At 42.7% G+C, this 17167-nt stretch overlaps 1 long non-coding RNA gene and 5 other non-coding genes across 6 annotated transcripts in view; 3 read left to right on the forward strand and 3 right to left on the reverse strand.

The window, feature by feature from the left end:
* LOC139755768 (uncharacterized) overlaps nucleotides 1-17167 on the forward strand; it is a 189266-nt gene that overhangs the window by 112676 nt on the left and 59423 nt on the right. The gene's annotated exons all lie outside the window — the stretch shown is intronic.
* TRNAI-AAU (transfer RNA isoleucine (anticodon AAU)) lies at nucleotides 10705-10778 on the reverse strand. Its single transcript has one exon. It is a non-coding gene; the product is annotated as a tRNA-Ile (tRNA).
* Nucleotides 13359-13432, reverse strand: TRNAI-AAU (transfer RNA isoleucine (anticodon AAU)). The gene has a single exon. It is a non-coding gene; the product is annotated as a tRNA-Ile (tRNA).
* Nucleotides 13812-13885, forward strand: TRNAI-AAU (transfer RNA isoleucine (anticodon AAU)). Its single transcript has one exon. It is a non-coding gene; the product is annotated as a tRNA-Ile (tRNA).
* TRNAI-AAU (transfer RNA isoleucine (anticodon AAU)) lies at nucleotides 16101-16174 on the reverse strand. Its single transcript has one exon. It is a non-coding gene; the product is annotated as a tRNA-Ile (tRNA).
* On the forward strand, nucleotides 16591-16664 carry TRNAI-AAU (transfer RNA isoleucine (anticodon AAU)). Its single transcript has one exon. It is a non-coding gene; the product is annotated as a tRNA-Ile (tRNA).

Consider the following 17167-nt stretch of genomic DNA (forward strand, 5'->3'; position numbering starts at 1 on the left):
CTCCTGCGTGAAAACTTATATTGTGTGAGGCATCTTCTGCAGTGATTTATGTACAGTATCCTGTAGGAATGTGTGTTTCCGTTAAGTGTGTAACACTTGGTTAAAATGACCTTTGGTAATGTGATATATCATACCATATGGACAAATGGTCGTCGAAATAAAAACAGGAGGGTTCAATGAGCACGACACGGGATTCATTCATGAATTGCTCGAAACCGAACCATCTGCCAAAACCCACTTCTCTCGGCCTTGAGGAGATGTACATGACGGTTGATAGTCATTCGCTGTGAGAAGCGAAGTGTTCCATCCCAGTGTAGGAAAAACTGAAGAAAAAATTTGTATAGATAAAAGAAATCTTTACAGAGCTCCAGCAGGGCACGTCAGGATCGGTTTCAGAGATGGTTCACACTGTCTTGAATGTAAATTCCTCGCCCTCTGCCATCACACAAACACACACACACTGTAACCAGTCTTTGAGTGTTACGGGGAGAGAGTTTTACACTTGTATTGCACCGTCTCTTAACCTTGCCTGTGTATCATGCCTTTGTTCTTCTCTGTATACACACACACACACACACACACTCCTGGATATGAGCAACTGCCAGGCGATTATTTTCAGAATCCCTGTTGGATCAACCAACACCCTTTCTACCTTGACATTAATAAAGATACTGTGTCATTGTGTTTGGGGTCGTCATCATTGAAATGTTATATGATTGTACATGAGGTCGTCTTCTGTAAAGGTACTCTTCCATTGTACATGTATGTACATGGGGTCGTCATCAACAGACTCTACAACAGTACATGGGATAGTCAGTAGGAAATATAATCAGCCAGAGCACATGTGGTAGTCATTAACAAAAAAAAACTCTGACATTGTAACTGTGGTCGCAATCAATAAAGGATTCTACGACCATACACACAGTCGTCATTTGGCTTCATTAAGGTCGTATCTGGCAGCTAATGCCTCCCATTATGTGCTACCAATCCCTGTATATGAGTGATTTCCCAGAGTCCATCCTATTGTGGTATTGCGTTATTTGTGCTGAAGCTAATCCCCGGTGCAGTGTTTGCTGTGGTTCTGCTGCTGGTGAGGGCAGTGCTGCTAACGCTGGTGGTAATGGTGACTGGTGACAATTTTTTAGATGGCAGTGGTGATAGTGGTACCAGAAATCTTGGTGTTGGTAACATCAGTGCTTGTGTACGCCAGACTACTGATAGAATTAGAACGTTGATCATCAATGTTGTTTGAGTGTAGAGGTCACACATGGATTATCATCCTGGGAGCAGATATATGGCAGTGTGTGTGTGTGTGTGTGTGTGTGTGTGTGTGTGTGTGTGTGTGTGTGTGTATGTATGTGTGTGTGTATGTGTGTGTATGTGTGTATGTATGTATGTGTGCGTGTGTGTGTGTGTGTGTGTGTGTGTGTGTGTGTGTATGTATGTGTGTGTGTATGTGTGTGTATGTGTGTATGTATGTATGTGTGCGTGTGTGTGTGTGTGTGTGTGTGTGTGTGGTTGGTTTACCAGGGAACTGCTAGCGAGAGGGACAGGTCCTCAGGAGTGGCGCCGTTTCTATATCTCTCTACCGATGGCCCACATTTGTGATGAGAAAAATAATGAAGAGAAAAACAAGTAAACAAGGAAATAGACACATGGACAGACTAACGGAGAAAGAGACAAAGAAAGAAAAGACAGACAGGTAAATAAGGTTATGAGCAGAAAAACAGATAGACAGACAGATGGGCAACGCCGACGACGTCAGGAATTACACATTCCCATATGACAGGTGATAATCCACACACACACACACACACACACACACACACACACACACATTAGGTTGATTAATAACGTCTCTAGTGACCAGTACAACCATTATTCACCATAGAGGTTGGTCACAACCACGTTAGGTCTGTCATAAATATGATAATAAGTGAGCAGTGGTTGTGTGTGGTCATGTTCGTGTGGACCTGTGACAACAACATAAAAAATCTGCAAAATTCTTCCTGGTTAAATTCCCTGTGACATATTGTGATGTAATAGTGTTCCAAGCTTTCATTCGTCGTTATATTAGCATATTAAAGTACATTGCCCGCCATAATTCTTCGTTTTCTGATGTATTTCTTTTTTCTTTTATACAGTAGACTGCAAAAATCGTCTCCACCCCCATGATCGTCTCCACCCCCATGATCGTCTCCACCCCCATGATCGTCTCCACCCCCATGATCGTCTCCACCCCCATGATCGTCTCCACCCCCATGATCGTCTCCACCCCCATGATCGTCTCCACCCCCATGATCGTCTCCACCCCCATGATCGTCTCCACCCCCATGATCGTCTCCACCCCCATGATCGTCTCCACCCCCATGATCGTCTCCACCCCCATGATCGTCTCCACCCCCATGATCGTCTCCACCCCCATGATCGTGTTGCATGTCTGTAAACCCACTCACACTGACACCTCTCGCTGATTGACATTTTTTTGTCCATCGCCAAAACAAAGCCCCTAATTTTGTGCAGCGTCGCTGTAATTTGCAGAAATTTATGGACGGTAAACACAGGTGATTTCCGGAGCAAACTACCCCGATTCATTATATTCCAATCTTATTCAACTTTCATACACAAACATGTGCGAGAATTTCTATACAAGACGACAAACGGTGGTAACCGTAGCGCCCTTGGGCCGAATTCCAATATTATGTGGATATATGTCACCTTTGACACAAAGGATCATTATTCATAGCCCTCAGCTGTTAAAACAAGGCATCAAACCCCTGAAACGAGGAACCGTAACAGTGTTACAGCTGAGACTTGAACCAGTAACATAGGAGTGACTGGGTTAGTACTAACATCATGAATATATATAGTGTTTCTGTCTCAGACAGTGAGTACGTAACAATAGCCACCAGGGCACCAGCAGTACACAAGACCTGGCGGTGTAGAGAAGGGCTACACGCCCATGAGACCGAAGGAGACGTTGATGAGACAATATGAAGACGTGTGCTCCCTGTGAGCTACCGCTTCCGCTCCGCGCCTCACCCCGATGGTACCTCTCCGTAAGCCTCGCCGGCGCCTCCGTCACCACAATGATAACCCTTCGCGTTCGTCGACAAGCTTTGGTGACGATGATATGAGCATGCACGCCCCTGGCTGCTCTTCCCGCTGACTGAAATATGTGAAAACTTAAATGACATCATTAGTAAGGTCTTCTAGTTCTTATACGTTCACTGGAGAGATTAGGGAAGTCTATCTGACTAGGATAAACATTATTTTGTAAGCAGAATTATTGATTTAGTAAATCTGTAAGTTCAAGTTGGTTTATCGTATCTGACTCCACCATACAATACTGACAATCATCTCATGTACAGGAAGGAACTCATGATAGCTGAAATATGAGCTCTGTCTGATTTCCTCTCATCATGAAAACAAATAATATGATCATAAGTTGTAGTAACAAATGAAAAAATAGATAATTCCTTGAGCTTGTAAGCCTCTGTAACATAACATCGTGATAACGAACGCTACACTTCATGAGGCTCTAGCCAAAGCTTGACTACACCCAGTACCCCAGCCTGTACCCTCCATCAGGGTGCTACACGCAGTCTATTCTATTCATCAGCAGCCTTGCACACTCTCACACACTCCAGTATACCAATACTCTTCTCAGCCACACAAGAACTCATTCTTTCCCTCCATTTCATCCGTGGCTCACTCTTCCTTTCTTTCTCATCCCACTCGTATACGTAGTTTTATTCACGCATCTCACATGTACCTACTCCATATTGCCAAACTGTTTCAGAAATTTATTTCTCACTTTCACACCTATTCCTTTCGTTTTCCATACCTCACTCTGACGCCCTCATTCCTCACCCTGTTCACTCGTTCACGGTTACGTCCCAGGTTTGTGAAATCCATCTCCCAAGCCTGCGTTCCCTGTGGCGGACCGTGAGTGCAGACCCATGTTTCACTGTGACACATCAAGGAAAACAGAACTCTACATTCTCGCATGCGATCCTCCGCACCTGAAAATTCGCATCTTTACCCACACAGGATGACAGACATTTTCGTCCTCTTTAAACACCTAGTCAGTCAGACACCTCCGCACACCTTCTTCCTCCATCTTCCTGTTCAGTTCTCCTCAGTTATCCGAACAATTTACAGCATCCACATCTTGGCACCACCCACGTGACTAGACCCCCTTGCACCCTATGTCGTCAACTACAGCAAAGCTCCTGGATCGTACGTTAATGGATCTATTATTCGACTCGTACCCATCTAGTCAGGGATGAGTTCTAGTAAGACTATCAAGGATTACGTCCAAAGCCAGGAATTCGTACCCGAGCGTCGTAACGTCGTGTTCAAGGGTCTTACCGTCGTGCAAGAGGGGACAAGTATCAACGATGTGGTAGGAAATATAATAATTCCCTGATCCCTGTGGCGGAAATATCGTACTTAGCAAAGTGAACCACACTAATGCCATCGTTCTCAGTCCCTTCTCTACCGACGCTCTGCAACTGGTGATGACCAGATATCAAAACCTTGCGACTAATTTTGATGTCAGTTACAACAGTGATAAAGCCACGTGATGGGAGTAACGCAGTAGAATTCTAAAGCTGATCGCCTCCTGTGTAAAATGCGAAGCTTCATCTTCAGTCTTACAACAGTTGATAGTCTGTCCAAAATATGACTCTCCTCATACACCTCCACACACCGTATCTTGCCATACACTAACAACATCCATACACTCATATACACCAAACATCAATAATCACAATACACCTCCACACACCATGTACCCCTCTACATCACATATATCTCAACATAACATAGACGTATACTACACACCATAGATCTGTTGTATCCGCCCTGACACAGCCATACACCTCTGCCCACACACACACACACACACACACAGTATCGTACTATACACATCACACACAGTGCACTACACACCACACACAGTGTACTACACACCGCCGGGACAAATAACAAACATTTGTTCACTTCCATTAATTAGCATCATGTCCATAAACACCAGAATGCATCATGTGTGTCATGAAATGATATAATCCTTATCATGTGAATTATGTGTGTGTTATGCCTACATACGCATGTTTATGGCTGAAGCTTGTTTTCTCATTATTGGCTGTATTCACATAATCTCTTTGACAATATACTATACCTTGGGTATATATATATATATATATATATATATATATATATATATATATATATATATATATATATATATATATATATATATATATATATATCGTTTATTACATCCTCTGTCTGAGGACTGTGAGGATTATCTCACAAGGGTGTCAACATTGCCAGGATCCTCCCTTTGTACTAACAACTAACACAAAAACAAGTATTTCTATAACTCATATCATGTTTTCTACATAATGAGTGACTTTCCTTTTCAGCTGAAGCTGTACAATAATTTCTAAAAAATAGGTATGAGCATTCATTACTTTTAATTGAGAATATCATAAAGCACATACAGCCAATTATCATTACTAGATACATCGTTATCTCGCTATGTTGTTAACTTGTTGATGGTGACCTGATTTCCTCAGTGAGTCTCAGGCTGTGGTCATTCAGTAAGTCTCGTGTTGGGCTGACTGATCACATGAGCTTGTTGGTAACCACGAGGGTTTGGGTGCAGAGTGGTTACCGGTGTGTAGTGAGAGCATAGTGTTCCCTAGTGGGTGTATGGTGTTTCCTGGAGTGTAGTGGGTGTATGGTGTTCCCTAGTGGGTGTATGGTAATCACTGATGAGTGTAGGGTGACCACTGGGGTGTGAAGAATGATCACTGGGACCGACGGAGGATCACTGGTGAGTGTAGGGTGATCCTGGTGTGTGTAAGGTGATCACTGATGAGTGTAGGGTGATCCTGCTGTGTGTAAGATGATGACTGGTGAGTGTAGGGTGATCCTGCTGTGTGTAAGGTGATCACTGATGAGTGTAGGGTGATCCTGCTGTGTGTAAGGTGATCACTGGTGAGTGTAGGGTGATCCTGGTGTGTGTAAGGTGATCACTGGTGAGTGTAGAGTGATCCTGGTGTGTGTAAGATGATCACTGGTGAGTGTAGGGTGATCCTGGTGTGTGTAAGGTGATCACTGATGGGGATGTAGTGACCACTGGTGAGTATGGAGTGGTCACTGGTGGGTGAAGAGAGACGTTGCGTGCGGTAGGTGTAGCGTGATCAATGTGATTAATCATTAGATGTACAAGCTGTGTATCATATCACATCAAAGTGCGTGTTGTGGATGAGCAGTGACCACATACTGAGGTAAGGTCATCTATCTTGATATTTGATGGCGATATATAACTTTATATGACCAGAAGTAGATCATCATATACGGTGGCAATAAATTACCGTAATTGGATGGTTTCATATCATCAAACTCAGCAATGATATGATTTTACCTTCGGCTGTGGTTGCTTGTTTGTTTCCATATAACAACGATTTGTTACATTTGAGGTGAAATACCAAAATGTGTAATGGCATGCAAAAGTATCTTTTTAATACATATTTCAGCATCATATAATATGTATATATATATATATATATATATATATATATATATATATATATATATATATATATATAGTATAATTGGGCATAATATTTTCATTCAGACATGTTTCAACAAAGACCATGGCATGATTTTCACAAATAAGTTTCTTCTTGGCTTTCTCTAATTTCCGAACATATGTTTGTTGTTCGTGAGGAAGCTGGAAAGGTAAATTCCAAATAACATTTCCACGGTATTTTCAGAATTTACACAGTGAGATTTCGCCCTACTTACGGCACGATCACACGAGTCGAACTAAATTCATCAAAATCTTGAAGACATTGAACATAGGGAGGAAAATCGAAATGCTAGTTCTAATTTTGCTATGGTCTTAAATGGAACTTGTCTGAATATATATATATATATATATATATATATATATATATATATATATATATATATATATATATATATATATATATATATATATATGAAATACGAGGATGACCCTGTTCGATGTCGGTCTTATCTTTGCGTTTGTAAACGTACAAATTTTCAAGGGAAAGTTTAGAGGTCCAATTACGAGAGCAGCGCAGAGATAAATGCAGTCATTACAGGACTTTTGGCTTAGTGAATAACATATACACAGACCACAACGCTCCCTGGTTATTGCCAACAGAAGATTAACACACGACCTGATGTTGTGTTTGTTAAGTGCTCTGTTATGTTCTCTGGGTGATGAGTTATGTTCCCTAGGTGATGGATTATGGTCCCTGGGTGATGAGTTATGTTCCCTAGGTGATGGATTATGGTCCCTGGGTGATGCGTTATGGTCCCTGGGTGATGGATTATGTTCCCTGGGTGATGGGTTATGGTCCTAGATTGTGTTGTGGTCCTGGCTTATCCTTTGTCCCGCCCCCAAGCGCTGTGTTATGCTTCTGGGAGGCATGTTGTGACCCTGGATGGTGTGTTATAGTCATGCCCAATACGCTATGGTATTGGATGGTGTGTTATAGTTCTCTATCTGTTGTGTTACTGCCACTGTACACTGTGTTCTCACGATCTGTTACCGACACTGGATGGCTTGCTGACTGGTACCATCTTGGTGCTGCTACCACCAGTGGAGGGAGGGCTTGCTGACTGGTACCATCTTGGTGCTGCTACCACCAGTGGAGGGAGGGCTTGCTGGCTGGTAGGTGCATGTGTGGACGAAGAGAGATGGAGCTCGTGCTATAAAAAGCGTGTGGTGTCCTCCGTTGCAGACCCTAAAGAAATGGAAGGGACATTTTATGGCGCAAGACCATCTGAGTTCATCTCTTAGAGTACATCTCGTGTCTTCTGCAGCCTCTTTGTGGTGAATAAAAGTTAAAACATCTTAACAGTGTTTTGTAAAGCTGAGAAAATCTCTTGGCAGTTCTACATAAGGGCGAAAACATTTGCCGACAATGTGTTCTATAAAACTGAAAGTAATCTTTTGATAGCATTGCATGAAGCTGATTTCATCGTTTGATAGCGCGGTGTAAAGAGGAAGAACAAGAAAATAATGAAAATCTGTTTGCTCTCACTCAAAAAGAAAATGTATTAAAATATAGAACCTGATGTTTTATATATATATATATATATATATATATATATATATATATATATATATATATATATATATATATATATATATATATTCCATCCTTGAAACGTGGAATTAGTGACAAGGTTTAAACCAAAGGAAAAGGAAAAATGCAATTCTCTGATACACAGCTGCCAGTGTTCCGTACGTAATTTGCTTTCCCATCTGTATTTAATTATTTTTTTCTTGTTTACTCTTTCCTCTCAAGCAACTTTACCACAGGGAAACTTTAAAGGCATTCTGAGACATTCGGAGGTTTGAAGAGCAATGAAATCTGTACGAGTTGGACGCGAGAGTTGTTCTATGGGAGGACAGAAGGGAAGCGATAGATCATTATCTTGTACTGTACATTATCATCAGTCCCTGTGGTTCTTATCTACCACATCCCATGATTCACATCCTCTACACTTTCCTTAATTTTCGTCAGCTATAATTCCCGTAATTCTCCTCTACGTTATCTACAGTTTCATAGCATTATCAGAGATAAATGAATAATGATAATTTTGTGCTTCATTCGCTATAGTCACTCTTATCTCTTCCCTCATCTTTACAAAAGTATGTTAAAAGTCATTATGAATAAATCATTAAAGTAATGAAAATATTAATCTATTGTAACGGTGGCAATCCTGTCCACAAAACACAACTGGTCGTAAATAAAAATAACAATACGAAGCTTCACAAGTTTACATTTAAATTTTCGTTGTCAGAGCTTCCGCGGTTCTGTAAAAGGTCATAGAAATAACTTGGGCGAGCGTGGGTAAATTATACGTTCCTCTCGCTGGATAGAAATACGATCCGCAGGGTACTGACCACAAGCAGCACACGCTACTATCCTCGGCAGACTCGATCAAAATCTGCAAACTTACTTTACAAACATGATACAAATATACGAGAATTTAATTATTTGAAAACTTCCTTCATTCTCGAACTTCTTGAGATGTTTTATTATTCTGCTTTCTTTTTCATATCGTGTGAAAGTAAATTTTTTTTTTATCATCAACTTTACCATTTCGTTGGGTTTACGTCCGTGGTGAAGTTGGCTCCACTTCCTCCCAATACTTCCCGTTGGTCAGCTGTCAGTCTCGCACCAACACTATCAGTGTTCAGTCATACAACAATTCAGTCGTCCACAAACATCGTTATAAAAATATTTCTAAGCCAGCTGAAGTCTCTCTGTAGCCCAGTATCGTGGGTAATAAAATAGCGTTTGTAAACAAAGTAATGTTTTACAGTATAAGTTTAATAGCAACAATTGGCAGTGAAATAGACCGCGAAATTAAATTTGCTTGCAAGCAAATTACAAGAATAATCAACTGAAAGAAAAAGATCTTGATGAAAAGTTGAGATATTTTTTTTATTTGTTTTTTCCTTTCCCATCCTCGTCCCATCAGACATATCCTGGTATCACCAGTAATTGTGTCCTATCGCTCGATAGGATAAGCTTATTTTTAGTTCCTTCTTGGAACGCGAGCAATTAAGCACGACTGAAACAGAATGAGATCAGAAAACCGTGTCTTTTTCCTTGATTCTTTACAATAATGGCAAGTTTGCGTGTGTTATAGGTGACGAATCTGTTCCAGCAGACAAATGTATACTAGTAGATAGATGGGTTTGACAGATAGATCCGTTCAATCACACGAATACGCGTTCTACCTTGGAGAAGCTTTTAGCAGACGAATACGTTTTAGGAATGTATGTGTTTTAGCAGACTAAGGTGCTTTTTACCTGCAGGCAATGGCCTAGCTCATTGTTTATGTAAACTGGATTTATCTTTCAATATCTTTACCACTAAACTATGTAGGCGACGGAAGAGCTTCACATGTAATGTTTATAATCAGGAATCACTGATGAGTTCTGGGCCAGAAAGAAATTTCGAAGTAATTCCTGTTATTATCTGTCTAGATTGGCAATCGACATCTTTCATTATGTATTCTTCTCACAGAAAGTGTTGAAGCGACGTAAGCTGGGATTATGGAACGAAACAGAATATTAAGTTATCTTCTTCCTCAACGAGGAGAAGAAGAAGTAAGATAATCTTCCATTCCTTAAGTTCAGAATTTGAGAAAACTGGGAGTGAGATGTTCTGAACAGAAGCACAGATCAGCGAGGGTGAGGGTCGGCTCCTACCCATCATTACTCTGTATGCAAATCGACTTTGTTTCGCTAATGGGAAAACTTTTCTTCCTTTATGTCAAGAATTTAGCTGCATAATATCACGACCACAGTTACCAAGCAGCATGACAGTCGTGGTATATACGCAATCCTAACATTGTGTTTTGCCACATATACGCATCAGGGAGGTTGTCGGTAGGTAGTGCTGGAGGCCAGGAATTACGCCATGTCCCCGACCTTGACCATCCTCGACGCCCGGTGACCACCTGAGCTGTGTGAAGGTCATTACCTTATCGTCCCCGTACTTGTGTCTCCTCGCCAGAGATTGTGATAAATGACGCCGTATCTCCCTCCGCAGTCGACCTAGAAATGTTATCAGTAGAGGATAAGCAATGAAAATTAATCTTTTAAAAAGTATAGAATAGGGAAGCACCCCACATTGGCCCGTAAGGGGATCGAACCCTCGACATCCGCGTTATTAGCACGGCGCTCTAACCAACTGAGCTAACAGGCCGGTAGACCACTTTGAGATGAGACGTAAGAAACACATACAGCTTTTGTTTTTTCATTATTCAAGGTTCTGAGAGAGTGACATTATTTCATATATCATCACCTTTGTACGGAGAATTGTGTTGTATTACAGTACAGTTAAGAATTGACTTAATGTCATTTGTTGTATTCTTGTGAAAATGTATAGACTGGAAAATGTTTATGATGTGTACAGCGTCGTATGTGGACGCCTTGATGTTGGCATCTTAGAAATAAATTCAGATACAAGGCCAGTGTGAGGTCGTGCGTACACATATGACCAGTTAGCTCAGTTGGTTAGAGCGCTGTGCGGATGTCGAGGGTTCGATCTCCTTACGGGCCAGTGTAGTGTTTTCACCTGTGGAGGTCCGCGGCATATCAGTTAGCGTTCATGGCCGTCACGTGACGTGTGCACGGGCCACGGCCGCCTGAAATCAAACTCGCATAGGTTCGTATCCCGATCACGGCAGCCGGTCCACAGTCCACCCAGCTGTTCATCCTTCCCGACGGGATGATCGATTGAATGGCACTTGGAATAGGCTAGAGTGTGTGTGTGTGTGTGTGTCTGTGTGTGTGCATACACAGGTGTAAAAAGTAAATATATGCAAGATTAAGAGACGGAACAACACGAGTGAAAAATTCTCAAATATGCTCAATGGCTGCATCATTGTGTTCAAGAGTCGTACCATCGTACTCATGGGTCGTACCGTCGTGCTCAAGAACCGTGCCATCGTACTCAAGAGCCGTACCGTCGTGCTCAAGGGTCGTGCCGTCGTGCTAAAGGAGCTATACATTGACTGTGGAAGCTTGACTGGGACAGAGACCAGTCAGTGCCTGGGTAGGGCCGTCTGCCCACTGTGGGCGTGACACGTTTGACCAGACCTCAGCCTCTGGGAGACGACCGCTCCACCTCCCTCGCTTATCAGTCAGGTGACCTATAGTTTCCTCTTATCATGTCGGAGATAATCAGCCAGTAGTAACGTTAAGTATGTTTGTCAATAAAACTTGATACAAAAAAGCAGTATTCTTTCCGCAATGAAAAAAAATGGACTCCATAAGTTCAGAAGTTTAGAAAATTGGGAGGAAGTTGTTCTCAACAGAAACACTGAGGCAGGAGGGTTCTGGGGCAACGCTCACTTATGATTACTTTGTATGCAAATTGAGGTTGTTTCCTAATAATGAAACTTTTCTTTCTTTATGTCAAGAGTCTTTCTTGATTAATATCATGACTATGGTTGTCAAGCAGCATCCCTGACGACCCCCAACCCCTAGTAGCCCTCAGAGTTGACTGGAGTTCGCTACCTGATCGTCTCGACAATTGCCTCCTCACTAGGAACTGTGATTGACCAAGTAAGCAGCTTAATGCATCACGACTTGTAACATGACTACAGTGATATCTAGCCAAGTTCTGCATTATTTTCCTATCCGTATTTCTTAGGCAACTTTAAGTCTCATCCTTGATGCTCAAAACACGACTCTCAGACTCCGCTGTTTCTCAACAACTTTGACCTTTACCTCGGCCGAGGTAAACTATCATCCAACCTCTGAAATCCATTTTAATCCTTTTTTTAAACTCTCGTTCGCACAACTTCCAGCCTCTCTGCTATAATCTTTCTTCTTATCGTCTTCCAGTCTTATAACTTGACCAATATAAGGTTTAATCTGCACAGCGTGGCTCATTTTTTATGAGCACTTTCAAACACTCAACAAAATTCCCTCATAGCTTATACCCTCATTCTTGCCGTCTCTCCTCATGCTTGTCCTCCTCATCTTTCCACCATTTGGCCAGACACTCTGCCAGTCAAACACTCCAATCACCACCACATACTTCTGTATCAATCCACTTCTTCATATGTAGAATACATTTTGATAGCTCCAATTACCTGATTGTTCAGCTCTTTTGCTCAAAACTTTTTTCTTGTCCATTTTCGAATCCACATCACGAAGGCTACCTTGTCAATGTGTAGCAATTCAACTCTCCTACATAACTAAAATTATACAAAGTGGTTCTTTTTATTCCTAATTCTCTACATAGACATCCATTGAGTACGAAGGTACTGCCCTTGGTATGAAAGACTGTCTTTTCAGGTGATCCATAACCTGATGCGAGGTCAAACATTATGAACAAGAGTTGTACCTTCGTACTCACAGGTACAACTTCCGTACGAACGGTCGCTTTATCATACGCAAGGGTTGTACCGTCGTTCTCAGAGGTTGTATCATCTTGCTCAGATGTCGTACCATCGTGTTCAAGGGCCGTACCGTCGTGTTCAAGGGTCGGACAGTCGTGCTCAACAGTCGCACCGTCGTGTTCAAGGAGCTACACTATGCCTGTAAAGCTTGACTGGGACAGAGACCAGTCAGTGCCTGGGTAGGGCCGTCTGCCCACTGTGGGCGTGACACGTTTGGCCAGACCTCAGCCTCTGGGAGACGAGCGTCACACCTCCCTCACTTATCAGTCAAGTGACGTATAACCCTACCTTTAACAAGCAGATGGTAAAATGTCTAAGGCAACCAGTAACAACGTCCATTGATTCAGGAAGTATAAAAAACGAAAATATTACATTGGCCCGTAAGGGGATCGAACCCTCGACATCCGCGTTATTAGCACGGCGCTCTAACCAACTGAGCTAACAGGCCGATGTGTAAGACTGAGATGTAAGAAGGGAAACCATACGTTTTGCATTTCATTTTGCCTTTTCACGGTTCTTATGGTCTTAACACACACACACACACACACACACACACACACACACACACATACACGTGGCATAGTGGTTGCCGTTGCTGACCATGATTCACCACCTGGTTAAAATGCTGGGTGTGTCAGTCAGCCCATAGCTAGTACCGACTGTTCATCCTCTCTTTAGCTGGTCGATAGATAGTTATCTACCGTAGGCTGGTGTGTGTGTGTGTGTGAGTGTGTGCATATCTCTATCTGTATGTTTGTTTGTCTGTTCATCAAAAAGGAACTGAAAAAATATGCGTATTCCACTCGTATCTCAGAACCTTCTTCATCGGCCTGTTAGCTCAGTTGGTTAGAGCGCCGTGCTAATAACGCGGATGTCGAGGGTTCGATCCCCTTACGGGCCAGAGTAGGATTTTTGTCTTATATACTTGCTTAAAAATTGAACATTGTTAATGGTTGCTTTGAATATTCTATCATCAGTTTGTTAAGGTAAACTTATAGGTCACTTGACATGATAATAATGAATGAGGGAGGTGGGGCGCTCGCCTCCCAGAGGCTGATTGATTGATTTTTTTGCCGCAAGGGCGGCCGTTGGTCTCGCCTGCCCATCCTGCGCACGATGGCACAAAAGAGAACACAGAGCGCAGGTCCAGTGACTGGCCGAACTTATGATTGAAATACATTATGGGTTACATAGTGAGAAAAATGTTGACATGGTTTGGACAACACAATGAGTTATTCGGCATTTTACACGGTAGGGGAAGTTTACATCTGAATAACAATGATTGGATTAAATATCAAGTTAGATAACAAAAGAACTTTTTACAATACGCCAAGTTATGATACATTTCAAGCATCAGAAGTAAAATATTGTTATGGATAAAATGTTTGCACATATCATGTAATGTTTCGTAAAGATCACCTCTGAACTCTGATTTACAACAATCAGACACTTAACGTTCCAAGATGCGTGAATTACTTTGTTGGCAAAGTTTACACTTGGTCTGTTCACTATCAACAGGAGGGCAAACTGCCATGAGTATCTATAGCCCAGCCTTAGTCGGCCGACAACAACATCGAGGTGTCCACTGATCCAGTTGGTAGAACTATATGGCTTTTCTTGCATGATGCTGAGCGGGTAGGTAGACCTGCTTGTGTTAACGTCACTTCTCCTTAAGTTTAAAAGATATTGTTCTTGTTACTGAATGATGGTTTTAAGGCTGCTCGCAGGTAGACCCAGGAGTAATAAACTTTTCCTTCAGAGTACATGTTTTGCTACTTCATCAGCTTTATCATGCATTCTGAGCCCAGTATGGTATGGAACCCAGAGACAGTGGACACAAAATATAGTATGAGTAACTTGGCCTGAGCAAAAGTGGTAGGTCCACAGTTGACAGACGACCCAAACAAGGCACTGACTGGTCTTTGCCCCAGTCAAGTATCAACAGGCATTGTGCAGTAGTCCCTTGAGCACGATGGAACTACCATTATGCACAGCGACTGGCAAGTTTGACTGGTAGACTGGCTTCTGCTGAGCTGAGTTAGGAAGAGACGAAGAAGATAAGGATGAGGAGGGAGAGCAAAAGTGAAGAAATTTTGAGAGGGAATGTGGTTAAGGGTAAAGAAGCATTCATTTATGAGCAGCCGAGCTGTGCCGATTAGGTTTATCACACGCCATCTTGCACGACTGAAAGAGGATGCCACGGGAGACTAGACCACCAAGACTGGCAGCTGTGAGAATTAAAACCTTAAAAATGGATTGCAACGGATTTCAGAGTTTGAACGATAGACAACTTTTGTCGTGGTAAAGGTCAAAGTTCCTGTAAAGCAGCGGAGGGTAAGACTTGAGGCTAGAATATTAAAGACAGGACTTAAGGTCGCCTGGAAGATAAAGACAGGACTTAAGGTCGCCTGGAAGATAAAGGTAGAAATGATAAAGTACAACTTGACCAGATATTAGTGGAGGTCAGGACACGAGCTGTCTGTCTTACATTAGGCTGCTGACTTGGTCGAGTACAATTTCTAGCGAGGAAGCAAGTATGAAGACATCACAGCAACAATTTCTCATAATTCTGAAGATTAGCGGCGTCATTATTGGTCAAGAATCCTTCCAGAATTAACCGACTATTCATCAGAGGTCAGGGACCTGCCGCAATGCCTGGCCAGCAATGCTACCACCTGCGGACACCTTACATAGAAGCTGGTTATGTTCCATTATCAAGACATATTGGCAGATTGTCAGGCAGTAATCTCCGAGGGTCGTACCATCGGGCTCATGGATCGTACCATCATGCTCAAGGGTCGTACCGTCGTGCTCAAGGGTCGTACTGTCGTGCTCAAGGGTCGTACTGTCGTGCTCAAGGGTTGTACCGTCGTGCTTAGGGAGCTACACAATGACTGTGGAAGCTTGACTGGGACAGAGACCAGTCAAGTGCCTGGGTAGGGCCGTCTGCCCACTGTGGGCGTGACACGTTTGACCAGACCTCAGCCTCTGAGAGACGAGCGCTCCACTTCCCTCACTTATCAGTCAAGTAACCTACAGTTTTACCCTAGTAAGATAAAGGAATATCTAAGTCAGCCATAAACCATGTCTGTCAATTAAAGAAAAAGATACCACATTGGCCCGTAAGGGGATCGAACCCTCGACATCCGCGTTATTAGCACGGCGCTCTAACCAACTGAGCTAACAGGCCGATGGGAATTCTGAAGATATAAGTGGAAAAGTCATAATCCTTTATTTCTTATTCAATCGTTCATGGTTGTTATGAAGAGATAGATAGAAAGATAGGCACACACACACACACACACACACACACACACACACACACCGATCTAAGATAGGTACCCATGTATTGACCAGCTGAAGGAAGGACGAACAGCTGGTGTTGGCTTCGGGCCGACTTACTTGCCAGTAATTGAACCAGAGTGAATCATGGTCAGCAATACTAACCATTATACTAAATGTGTGTGTGTGTGTGTGTGTGTGTGTGTGTGTGTGGTGTGTGTGTGTGTGTGTGTGTGTGTTAGAACTTCATAAGGACGACGAAAGATTGAAAATAGAATGCAAAACGTATGATTTTTTTCCTCCTGCTTTTTAAAGTCCTCTCATGGCCTGTTAGCTCAGTTGGTTAGAGCGCCGTGCTAATAACGCGGATGTCGAGGGTTCGATCCCCTTACGGGCCAAAGCAGCATTTTTGTATACTGTATCTGCTTAATCTGCGGACATAGTTAATGGTTTCTTTCGATATCTTTTTCTTTATTTTGTAAGGTGAAACTGTAGGTCACTAGACTGATAAGTGAGGGAGGTGGGGCGCTCGTCTGCCAGAGGCTGGGGTCTGGCCAAACGTGTCACGCCCACAGTGGGCAGACGGCCCTACCCAGGCACTGACTGGGTCTCTGTCCCAGTCAAGCTTCCACAGTCATTGTGTAGCTTCTTGAGCACGACAGTAAGATCACTGAGCACGACTGTACTACCGTTAAGAACAGCGACTAGTGTGTTTGGTGAGTTGAACTGGACAGAGACGAGCAAGACAAGGATGGGGAGGATGTGTAATTGAGGGTAAAGGACGGTCATTTATGAGCAACCGAGTTTTCCGGATTCACTTCATCACAAGTCATGACTTGGAGAGGAAGCCACGGGCGACTGGATCACTAGAACTGGAAGCTGTGCGAACTAAACCTAAGAA

The sequence above is a fragment of the Panulirus ornatus genome, chromosome 20 (assembly GCF_036320965.1).
Source record: "Panulirus ornatus isolate Po-2019 chromosome 20, ASM3632096v1, whole genome shotgun sequence".
Lineage (NCBI taxonomy): Eukaryota > Metazoa > Arthropoda > Malacostraca > Decapoda > Palinuridae > Panulirus > Panulirus ornatus.